Raw genomic sequence first — 12,834 nt, 5'->3', positions numbered from 1 at the left:
GCACCCAACACCACTCCAAAGCAGCACCAAGAGCATCAAAACATCAGCAGCTTCACAAAGCAACACAAACTAGGCAGCAAAAGAAAATCGAAAGAGACGAGACAAGAACCACATAAATCTATGGGCAAATTCACCAAAAATTATAAAATTATGGTTCTTGTCAATGTGTTCTAAGATATTTATCAAGAATAAGCAAAAGAGAGCTGAACAAGTGAGTTTACCCGGAAAATAAAAAACGAGATTCTTATAAAAACTAATGAAACGAGTTCTTGTTAATGTGTATTTGCCATCCAATCTGTTCTCTGATTCAGTTCTCTTTTCTCCGCCAAACACTGGGCGAAGTAGAATATTCTCCAGTACTTCAATCTTGGGTTCAGTTTCTGCTTCAGCTTCGGCTGCCCTAACCGCAACATGGTGAGCTATATTACCGCCTGAACTAGATGTCCAGACAGATTTGAATTACCTAAATCCCTGCATAAATTATCAGACGCTCATCAGTAATATGTAATTGAAATGGAAATTGCCTCAGTTGAAGCCCATTAATCAGCAATTTAAGCATCATTAAAATCAGAAATTAAAAACTCACTTACCAAAAATGGATTGTCTTGATTGCAAGTGATGTGGAACCAAGTGCAGGGCTTAACAAGCGTGGGATCCCACTTTGAACGACGTTATCTGGATCTGATAAGCTTTTCTAAAGGTGAAAAGAGCGTCTCCTTCTGATGACAAGGAGGTAGAAGTGGTGGTGGTGGTGGCCATGGCTGATGGCTGTTTCTAGGGTTTGTTTATTAGTTGGGTTTGAGAAGGTGGATGGCGTCCTTGAGCTTGAAGAGCAAAGGGTCGGTGGTGGAGTCAGAAGAAGTGGAAAGGTCAGGTTGGTTGGATTGAGTGCAGAGAGATATTGAGGTCTACATATTCTACAAGCCTCTGAAAAAGAATCCTTCTCGATGTCTACATATTCGACAACCCCCTGGATGTTTAAGTTTGGTGATTTAGAAGTCGAATCTGAGTGAGAATGGACGTGAAAATATTCTCGCAGCAATGAGAGAGACAGTATTGTTAATATATGAAGCCCACAACGGCGTCATTTTGAGCTGTAGTAACACACTGCAGTTTTGGTTATTATGCTTTACAATCTTGGCCCTTGATTTGTGACTGATCCAATGGCTGAAAAGACTCCTGATGGTCAACAAGATAAAAGAAGCTTAATCGCCCAAATTTGCACAGTTGCTCTTTTGTGTATTTTTGCGATTGTATTCGCTCTGCTAGGGTTCATCTCTTGTGTAAATCTTGTTGTAAATCCGATTGGAAATTGTGTTTCTTTCAACGGCAGAGAAGCAAGAATAGGTTTCTCTAGGGTTGTAGATTTACGGTGTAAGGGGTTGAAAGATTAAGGTGCTTGAGAGTGATTCTTTGGGTGTTTGCGATTGAGGGTGTACTCGGTAATTCGTTGATAGTAATAGTGCAATGAGCCTCCATATTTTGGAGCCTCCATATACAATACTTGGCATAAAACATGTTTAGGGGCTTCCATCTAACCTCCAACTTGCTACCTCGATCAAGTTCCTACCCCTCAACTCTTTAAGACAATTTTCCGCCAGATGTTCGGGTTTTTCCCACGATTCTTTCATCAATCCCTCAGCAATCCATAGTAGAAGCAACCTTCTAATGGGATTTCATATGATCTGGGGAAAAGACATAAATATATGAGACATGGCCTTAGAGGAGAAGGTAGGCATAAAAGGCCAAAGCCAAAATATTTGAAGGATGGTTTTCATCTAAGGAAGCTGTGGGTGATTTTCTTCCCCTGTTGCATCAGCTCCATGTTGAGTTTGCTCACTCATTCCACCAGCTACTTGTTTTATTTTCCTGCTATCATCACCAACCTCTCTTTCTTCTCCTTTTTTTCTTTCCCTTTGTATCCTCAATCACTCCTAACCATGCAGCAGTGCTAAATTCTATATTAGACAAAAAGCCAACCAGCACACATACTGCAATAAGTAGACCTCCACATTTTAGCAAGATTTTCTCCCAAATCTATCCCTGAGAAAAAACTTTGTCTCCTGGTTCTCTTCTGGCCTTTTTCGAAAACAAACTCCAACTTTCGTTCTCAGTTAGTGGATTTACTCGGAGAAGAGGAATGGTTGGATCAATATGAGTTGCTATATCAGGATAGCAGGTAGTTAGGATGACCCTGCTACCATTTGATGAGTTTGGGAAGACCACTTGGAGTTTCTCCCATATAGCAGGTACATGGACATCATCCAAGACAATTAAGTACCCCTGAAAGTTTAATAAATTACGAAGCTTCTGCTGCAATTTTTCCAGTGGCAATTTCTCTTCATCTCTAACCTCAGCCACCTGCTTCAATATCTGAACTAAAAGATTTTTTTCTTTAAAATCTGGAGATAACATAAACCCAAGCACGGTTGTGGAAAGGTTGTAAATTCTTTTCACTAGAGTTGTCTTGCCAGAGCCTTCCACGCCCACCACCGATATCATAAGCTTCTCACAAGTCAGAATTAATCTTCTTAATTCTGAAATTTCAGAATCGAAACCAACAATATCTTCTTCATTATTTATCTCATCCAAAAATTCACAACGTTTTATGCTAGTATCATAGTACGCTTGGAAATTGTGTTCACGGTTTTCATCAGAAGTTCTTTTGCGCAACTCGAAGGGCACCGAGTCAATCAGCTGATCCAAACATTTTTTCATCTCGTTGTTGAAACGAAATTGCACCTTGAATGACCTAAAAAAACCTTTCTGTTTCAGCAAATTTATACTTAGATGTAAGGACTAAGGTGTGTATGGCTTCCTTTGCCAGATAAACAGCTTGTAGAGGCTTGATCTTCCAGTCATCAACTATCAAAGCACTTCCTTTGTCATCCTCTGTACCTTCCAAGATTTCTAGAGAATCTTCTAGCTTATCCGTGAACTCTAGGTATGTTGCCTCCATTGTTGGAGTAATTGGAAAAATAGAATTTCTCCATGCATCATTGAGGTTCCAAACCTGCTAGCCAAATAATTGCTTCAATAGCCATGGATTCTTGATCTATGTTTTTTTTCTCAGATATGAGACTGTATGAAGTTGCGACTCGTGTCTCCTTCGCTCATATCTGCAAGCTAAGTTAAACCTGCTAGGCTCTGGACATTCTTTTATAATTTTTATTTTTATAATGGAAAAGACTCTCAACTGGTGTTTACTTTATAGAATGCATGAGAATCGAAATAGAGATGGGGACGGGAATGAAAATATGTAAAAGAGACTAAAATATGATTATATTGTTTACTTGTAACAACAATCAAATGGAATAAAATTTATACTTTTTGGCAAATTTATCCTTATCGTTAAATGATTATACAAATATATTTTTGTAATAATATAAATTAATTAAACATAAATCACTCTAGAATTTAATATATTTCAAACAAATTTTAAATAAAATTAATTATTATAAATAAAACGGATGTATTATTAACTTATTTTATTCCATAAATATAAATATTGTTTTTTCAAAATTTTAGAATTGGTCATTAATACCGAACAAAGTTGACAGATGACAATGTTCCTTTATGTTTCCGATGTCACCACTCGCATGTGAAGGCTTTTGTTTGTCGATCTTTTGATTTGGGAAATTGGTCGTCGAAAACCAATGTTTGGACGTCATGTGCGGTGACCATATCTTCCATCACTGTGATTGACGTCTATACACTAGTAGTCGATGACTTGTCTCTACTTAGACCGTGATACCAATGGAGAGAAAGCTTTCATGTGCCAACAGTAATATTCGAAAGCATGAAGGAAAGTTAGCTTAAAAAACGAGGGAGCCCAACCACATATATACACCATAAGAGCTTATCAAATTAGAGATGTGGAACAAATACAACTTTTATCAATAATATTTGATATACAAACAAATTAATTTGAAAAAAAATTGTCTTACACAGTTATAACTTATCACACTTCATGTTTAATTAGTCAATAGATTTACCATCAAACTTCCTAAACTTAATGATAATTAGTTTGTCAAAATTTATGATTAATATATAATTCTTAGTTCATACTTAAAAAACTTAAAATAATTTATATTTTGTTATAATTTTAGTTGTATAATTACAATAAAATAAACTAATGGGGACTGAAAAAAAGGAACAAAATAAAGAGGGCTGAAATGTAATTTTTTATTAATTTTTTCTCCCAATTGTGTTGCTAAAATGAATGAAATAGACCCTAAATTTATAGCCTTTTCTCAACAAACTATTTTCCTAAAAGATTAATTATCCAATGATAAATTATGAGATACATCCGTGTTTTGAAAAAGACTTGCATAGGTCACGTGTTTTTATGTCAATTTAGTAGAAGTCTATCACTTACAACATATTTTGAATCCTCTATTATATATTCATTTTTTTTTTAAATATTTACATACTTCTTGTTTTGTCTCAGAATTAACTCATCAATTATTGAGAATTTCAACTTTCTATTTTACGGTAATGGAGAAAATAATATTATTGGTAAATTACGGCATACTTTTTATATAAATTTTAAGAGTTTCTCAATCTTAAGGTTTAATCAAAGAACCAAATTTCTCTTAAAATTTCAAAAATATCATAACTCCTTAATAATCAATCATTAATGTCTAGTAAAAATTTATAATATAATATGTTTTTAAATATTCACTCAATTACTTTGATTATATGTGAGCGAGATTGTTGTTATTAAGTCTAAAATAACCCAAATTTGTAAACTTACCTGTCCAGGGCAAAACGCCGCGTTTTTATATGGAAGAACCAGCTATAAACGATGTCGTTTGGTTCATCCTCCCCCATTAGCAAATAAAACGAAACCCCCGCCAAGAGCTTTCCAAGCTTTCCTCTAGGGTTTAAGTTGAAGTTACAGTCTCACAGCGGGTTTTTCAAAACTCTGAGGTCACGGCGTAATGGAGGTTGATATGGAGACCTCTTCTAGCTTCCTGGACCCGGAAGGCCTCTCCATCAGGGAACAGTTTCGTCGTTACGGGTAAATTTTTTCATAATTTTTTATTTTTTGAGTTGAGTTGTATGAAATTTAAGTTTGTTCAGCTGTAGAAGAAAACAACGTTCGTGGTTTCAGCTTTAGTGTTCTACTTCTTCTTTGCTTCGATCACCATGGACTGTTACTTTGTCATAACTCTTTTAAAGGAAGGCAAGGGATGAAAGTTGAAACCTTCAAGAGTGATAATTGGGAAAACCGGAAATGAAATCCTCAAATTGAAGCGAACGAATAGAAAAAAAAAAAAAAAATGGAATGGTTTGAAATCGGGGAATGATTTATGGGGAAATGTTTATTTTTGCATTGTCTCAGCTTCTTCATTGGTTGTATTGTAGTATCTAGTGGTGAATTTGTCATTGTTTTTTCCTAGTATATTCCATATTTTGTTGAGTCTCTCTCTTTTCTTTTGACTGTTCTGTAATTGGTCAGGAGACGATGTGGAATTTTTTGAGGATTAGAATTAAAAAAGTTGTTCTTAACTCTCTGTACTTTGTTTTGTAATCATTTTCAAGCATGCCGCATGTGCAGGAAAAGGCACTCAGCTTCAAGCATATCCCCTCATGAACAATGTTCAGTTTCGAAGATCAATGAACCCGGGCTGTTGTATGATGGGACAAATATCCACAGTCCATCTAACACTGCATTGATTCTTGAAAATATTAAGCAAGAGGTTCAGAGCGTTGAATATGGAGGAACACCGGTTAAGATGCAATCTGCTAGTAAAAGGAGGTCGTCAATTGATAGTCATGGCATTTGATACTGATGTTGGTCTTGATTCAATCCACTTAGGAAGTCAGTCACTAAAAGCTTGCAAGATTGAGAATGACGCATTGACAGATAGTGGAGAGACAACCTTTGCTCTGTTTGCATCTCTACTGGATTCTGCTCTTCAAGGTGCTTAAGTAAAATTCTCCGTATAGAAGGCTATAGTTGAGATCATTATTTATTTATTTTAAAACTTTGTCATAATGATATAATTTATTAATTAATTAGTTTTTTTGGGATTTGTTTGAGTGGCCTTATTAATTGATTTTGCTTGTTAGGGAGGTAGGAACTAATAAAGTTAAATAGTCTGTTAAACTATTACACTAAAACTTATTGTGTGAGTTCTAGGAAATGCTGGACTAATTGCAGAAAATGTTTATGCAGATTGATATTTATCTTTTGAGCTTTATTAGACTGCATATTTTTTTCCTTCTTTTCATAAACATTTTGATGTTGGTCTTCCTTTAATTTTTCTGCGAAAAACTCTCTGCAAAACCTTCTTATTTCTGGTTTATTCATTTGTTTTAGGGGAGGGGATATTTTATCAACACCAGGCTTTAGATAATTAAAATCCTAATTTCCTGAGGATATATATTTATATTAAGTTTATAAGATCCTGTACTGGTGTTTCTATTTTTGATTGAATGGTAGACAGTTGTAGAGAGCATAAGGAAATTATTCAAAGAAGCACATTTGTTTTTATGCAGGAGATGCTGTGGTTAAAATTATATTCTTTTTGCTCTCAACTGTTCACTTTCACATTGTTTGTGGTTTTACACCCTGCCCATAGCTCAGAGTAGCATTTTTCAGTATACATTTACTTGAATTTGTGTTGTGCAGAGTTAATGCCTATACAAGATCTGATTTTAAGGTTTGAGAGATCATGCCGGAATGTATCTGAATCGATTAGGTGAGTGCTATTACGCTCTTTCAAGGTTCTATATTTCTTGTATTGACATTTGATGTCATGGTATGGACAAAATTACAGTAGCTTACATCTTTTCCTTATTACTAAGGTAGTGTCTGTGATTCTCCATTTTGTCAAATTGATTTTTTTCCCTGGTTACATTAATGGATACACTGGCATTGTAGCAAGTTGGAAATGATTGACCTCATTCATTGCATCTTCTTGTTCATTTTTAGATATAATTGGAATACTTACTGCTATCTACGTCATGGAGTATATTGGATAAAATCTTTAGCTTATTAGGTAATATCAGTGTTTTGGGGGGGCCATTTGACTTCATTTTGTTTGTTGGCTTCGCAGGTATGGGTCGAACATACAGTTGTGGAGGACAAGTTCATGAGGCAGAAAGCTCAGCTCCTGCTTGATGAGGCCGCTTCATGGTCTCTTCTGTGGTACCTATATGGAAAAGGTAATATATCTTTACCTCTAAAACATTTTCAGCTACAATTGATATTTAGTTGATAAATAAGTAATGTCTTAGGAAAGAGTAATATAACACATAATCTTATTCTTTTTTCTTCTGCATAATGTAAATCCAGTATTCTTTTTGGTCTTCTTTTTTCATCTTTGATATGCATTTATTTGCTAAATGTATTAGAAGATATTCATTCCCCTGTCGTTATCAGCATGGAAATTTCTTCCTGGTTCATGTATGTATGTGTTGGGTGCTATGTCATCCCCTTTATGTTAACATTCCTCTTCAATTTTTCACTGTCTGCAACCCTTGTCCTATGAACTTAGGGTCTTAGGTATGACAATTCTGGTTGTTCTTGCAGGGACTGAAGAACCCCCTGAAGATCATATACTGGTGCGCATATTTTTCCTTTTGTCATTAATAGGGACTATCTATCTACTTTTGAAGGTTTTACCCTGATTTAAATCTATTTAATTATAACAGTTACCTTCAACATAACATATAGAGGCTTGCCAGTTTGTTGTGAATGACCATACAGCACAATTATGCCTTCGGATTGTTCAATGGATTGAAGGATTAGCTTCTAAAGCTCTTGACTTGGAAAGCAAGGTGATTAGTTTCTGAAATTCTGAATGTTGGAATATGACATACCTTTTTTAGTGGAATTTATATTATATTAGGACTATTGTCTTATGGGTTTGAGATGTCTTTTTACTGGATGAATATTTTAGACATTGGTTTGTGAAACCAAAGAACTTAAAATTTGGTCCTCTATTCTGCTTAGCATGCAAATAGTTGACTCTGTATCACTGGGTTACTCCTCTTCTAGGGCAAGAGACTTTGCACTGAATATTTTTTATTGTGTATTAAGAGTGTTAGTCAACTGCATTTTTTTTTGACAAATTAGTTATTATTTCCAGGTTCGAGGATCTCATATGGGTACCTATCTTCCCAATTCTGGAATTTGGCACCATACACAACGTTTTCTCAAGAAAGGAGCTTCCAGTTCTAACACTGTTCACCACTTAGATTTTGATGCTCCAACATGCGAACATGCTCACCAGTTACCTGATGACAAGGTACTCTCATAACCGTCTTACATAATCTCTTAAGATTGCTTGCATTTTGACATTGTGCATCATTATATCCAACTGCAATGCCTGTTGGGTTTATTTTCATATTAGGATGCTTATACCATGTATAGAAGTTCATATTTCAATGTAAACAAGGACATTATTTTGGAAATCTAACATATTTAGAGTCGCATATTAGTTGAGGGGTACTGTGATACTGAACTCTTGATAGAGTGGAATGTTTAGAGAACAGATCAATCCATGAAAGGATGTTATTAAATACATTATAGTTTAAGTATGATAACAGTCTTCTTGTATGTGAAGAATGAAGCATGTTTTTGCTACTTCACAGGAAGTGGTGTCTTAACCATAGGACATTAGTTCGACCCTCACTGTTGCATTATAGAAACCAATGTCTTTTCATGTTTCTGCTGCAAGTACATTGGCAATCAGTTTCTTAAAATGTTTCCGTGCAAACAAAAGGATGTGCACCATTTTCATGCTTTTTTCTAGATCTTAAATTTACTTATAGTGGAACTTGTTGATTTTCAATATACCATGTGGGTGAGATTTTGTCGATCCAGTTTGTGACAGGAGTATTTCTTAAACATCTAATTCTGGTCTAATGTAGCATTAACAGTTTTATGTCTACAGAAGCTAGATGAATCCCTTCTTGAAGATGTCTGGACTCTATTAAGGGCTGGAAGACTGGAAGAGGCATGTGACCTTCGCCGATCTGCTGGACAGGTATGGATTTTTTGAGAAGTTTTGATTGCAGAATTCCTGTTTTATTTCCCTTTTCTTGCATCATAGATACTCCAATTTTGGCAGCCATGGAGAGCTGCCGCGTTATGCCCGTTTGGAGGAATGGACCTATTTCCATCTGTTGAAGCCCTGGTGAAGAATGGTTCTAAACCTTCTGGGCTGCAGCAGGAAGTACGTTCCTAAAAATTGGTTCAATGCAACCGTCTGGTCTCCCTACATGGTGGCAGATGCTGTGGCAACTATGGTGCTTGGCTTAATCTTAAATGAGTTGGGAGATATCTGTAAGAAGGGTGGTGTCACCGATCCCAAAGTGAGCTTACTGCATTTTGGGCACCGTTTTTTCTTTTGCAATTTGAAATTATAAAGGCCCTGTTTCTTTTGAAGTTTCCAGGATGCTGCTTGGAAAATGGGTTGTAGTCATTGGAGGATGACTTTCTTGGAGATGATTGATTTAAGTCAATTGAAACAATAAAGGTGCTGTTTGGTGATGAATTTGTTTTATGTGCGTGTTTTTGACTTTTTGTTTTCAGTACATTTTCTATAAATTAGAATGGGTTGAGAAGCCATTTCTTTACTCAACTCTGTTTTCCATAGAAAAAAACAGGGCAACCTTATAGAGGAATTTCACAGACTGTTTTCAATACATTTAGATACATTGGAATGCTGGGAAGGTCATGATGACTTGACCAAAATATAATGAGAAATTCGTTAATAGTTTCATAAATGTGATATATAAGAGTACAAAACATTATACAGTTGGTATATAATTAATATAGTATGTAAAGTGAAATAATCTCTGTTTTTAAGACGCTCTATCTACGGTATTTAATAACCTTAACATTAAATACTTTGTGTTATAATATTCTTTCATAACCTTGAAATGGTTTTCATCTGTATATATTTATAATATATGAGATATTTATGGTATACGAGGTATTCCTTGTCTAATACAATTTGTAATAGGATTTTTATAATTTTATTTCTATTTACCATTCTATTGTTTAAGAAATGACATTTTACATAGGAATAAATGGAGAAATGAGTTATAATATCTCAACACACATCATTTAGATTTGACATTTTCTTAATATTTCCAATTCTTTCGTAAACACAAAATAAATTCATAAAAGAAAAAATATTTAATAGAAACAGATTAATTTGAAATTTACCTAATGGAATTCTTCAAATATAAAATGGAAGAGAGAAATTAAAAGTATAGCACTAAAGATTTCCAGTTGCATGAAACAAATGTTGCCAACTAAAATGGGCTTCCACAGGATTGCATTTCGACCGAGACTCCTTGCATCCGAGGATTGTTTAATCCTGACATGGAAACAGTAAATTGAACCACAGAAGTTCACATCGGCAAACCAAAGGAAAAAAACAAACTTCGGATGAAGAGGAAAATGAAAAACAAAAGATTGCTTTTGAAACTTCTTTCAAAGCATATAATCTGCAAACGAAAAGAAAATGCAATAATATGAACAATGTCAGATGAACAAGGCAATATAAAAGATGAAAACTACTCACAAATAGAGGTTGAAAGTTCCAGTGGTTTTCAATCACAACTACGTATTTGCCAATGCTTCTTTTAACTTCATCTACAAAATCCTTCTTCATACTGGTTAAGATCAATTCCTTCAGGGAAGTCACATTCTTTAACCCAATTGGCTTCTCCAGACGTTTGTAGCATCTAATCTCTAAATCTCTTAGGGTAGGCATGGCTCCATCGTCGATAGTCCATTCCATCAACTCCGTTAGCATCTATAACTTCAAAACCTGGAGTTGGGGAAATGCAGAACTGCCACTACGACAATGCATCTTTTTCCCTTAGTAGGAATTTGCAAAAAGCCTGAGGACTTTCAGGGTTCCGACCCTTCTAGTGTCTGCATTGGGTCTTTTAATAGACGAGACCTTGACAATGTAAGGACTTTGAGATTTCTGTTAAGTTTTTCTATGTCCAGTGGATTGAACATTCCAACCAAATACAAGTTTGACAGCATTTTGTGACTAGACATGGATGGAAAATGGACAAGTGAAGGTTTGTTATTGTCATCCACTGATTTCAACCGCAAAGACTAAAGATTGGTCTGTTGTGAAATCTAGTCAGCTATTTCTTGAATTGAGTTTGTGTGGCATGTCAATCCCAATTTCCTTATACCTCTCAAACTCGTCAACCAGTTAACTGTACGCCTACTATCACCTATTACTACGCCCCATAAGGTTTTAAGGTGGATTGGAAACTCATCGTCATTTATCGCAATTTCAAGAAAAGTCCCGTGCATATAGAGATGTCAAAGGTTGTATGCCTCCCAGATGGACATAGGCAATGTTGGAGTTGTCGACTACTTCAGCATTAATGGGCAAGGCAGATGCATTCGGGGGTCTCGCTGTAAGATTCCTTGTAAGTTACTAATTCCTTATTGGGTTGGGCTTAGGAATATGAATTCTTGTAAAACTAAGTTTAGTCTCTTAAACCTAGTTTATAAATATACTTTTCTCTTGTTATGAGTGAGATAGTAAATCATAAGACAATTCATTCATTGTAAACGAGAGAGGTTAGGAATATTTCAATAATATTGACTCAGCTGGACGTAGCCCATATTGGGTGAACCAGGGTAAATCGCGCGTATTATTTTCTTTGTTTACTGTTTGATTTGTTTTATTGTTATATTTTGTTCTTGTTGTTGTCTCTATTTCGTTCAGGCAATGTGGTTTTTAAAGTGTACACATCTAAAGCCTCTAGATACCAAATATCACCTACTGACTCTGGAATTGAGTTTAGGAAAGTTCGTCTTAAACCAACGTACCTTAGAAGCCGCAGTTTTCTTCCGAGTGTTTCCGGTAGCGTTGGCTTGTAGACACCTTCTAGATCAAGCACGGTGAGAAATCCAAAACCTCTAATGGTTATCTTGTTCAGGAACTTTCCTACCGCACATGAAAGTTCTTTCTTTCTGCTGTTAAAGGATATATAAGAACAAAGATGTTGAATTTCTTTGTCTGAAAAAGAATTCTTCTCAATGTCTGCATATTCTACGGGCCTCTGGATGGTAAAATTTGGTGATTTAGAAGTCGAATCTGAGAAAGAATGGACTTGAAAATATCCCATTCTCGTAGCAATTAGTGAGATAGTATCATATACAGTACTTGGTACAAAGCATGTTTTGGGGCTTCCATCTAACCTCCAACTTACTACCTCGATCAAGTTCCTATCCCTCAACTCTTTAAGACAACTTTCCGCCAGATCTTCAGGATCAAGACAACTTTCCGCCTGTGGTTTCATCAATCCCTCAGCAATCCACAGTAGAAACAACCTTCTAATGGGGATTTCATATGACATAAATAAATAAGGCATGGAGTTAGAGGATAAGGTAGGCCATGATAGCCCAAAGCCAAAATATTTGAAGGCTGGGTTCCTTTAAGGAAACTGAGTGATTTTCTTCTCCTGCTACATTAGCTCCTTGCTGAGTATGGTCACTCATTCCAGCTTTCTTTTGTTTTCCTTGCTTGCTATTATCACTAACTGCTCTTTCTTCTCCATTTTTTCTTTCCCTTTGGATCCTCAATAACCTCTAAACATGTAGCAGTGCTAAATTCTATATTAGACAAAAAGCCAGCCAGTACACATACTGAAATAGGTAGACCCCTACATTTTCGCAGGATTTTCTCCCGAATCTGTTCCCGAGAAAACACTTCGTCTCTTGGTTCTCTTCTGGCCTTTTTCAAAAACAAACTCCAACTTTCGTACTCAGTGGATTTACTAGGAGAAGAGGAATGGCTGGATTAATATGAGTTGATTTATCAGGGTCACGGA

General features: G+C 35.6%; 1 pseudogene; it reads left to right on the top strand.

Annotated features, from left to right (window-relative positions):
- The first annotated feature begins 4,864 nt into the window (after positions 1–4,864).
- LOC116136864 lies at positions 4,865–7,107 on the top strand (annotated as a pseudogene).
- The last annotated feature ends 5,727 nt before the right edge of the window (positions 7,108–12,834 follow it).

The sequence above is a fragment of the Pistacia vera genome, unplaced genomic scaffold, assembly GCF_008641045.1.
Source record: "Pistacia vera cultivar Batoury unplaced genomic scaffold, PisVer_v2 Contig320, whole genome shotgun sequence".
In the NCBI taxonomy this organism is placed as follows: domain Eukaryota; kingdom Viridiplantae; phylum Streptophyta; class Magnoliopsida; order Sapindales; family Anacardiaceae; genus Pistacia; species Pistacia vera.
The sequence above is the reverse complement of the archived record's forward strand: the minus strand, read 5'-3'. Positions and strand labels throughout refer to the sequence as shown.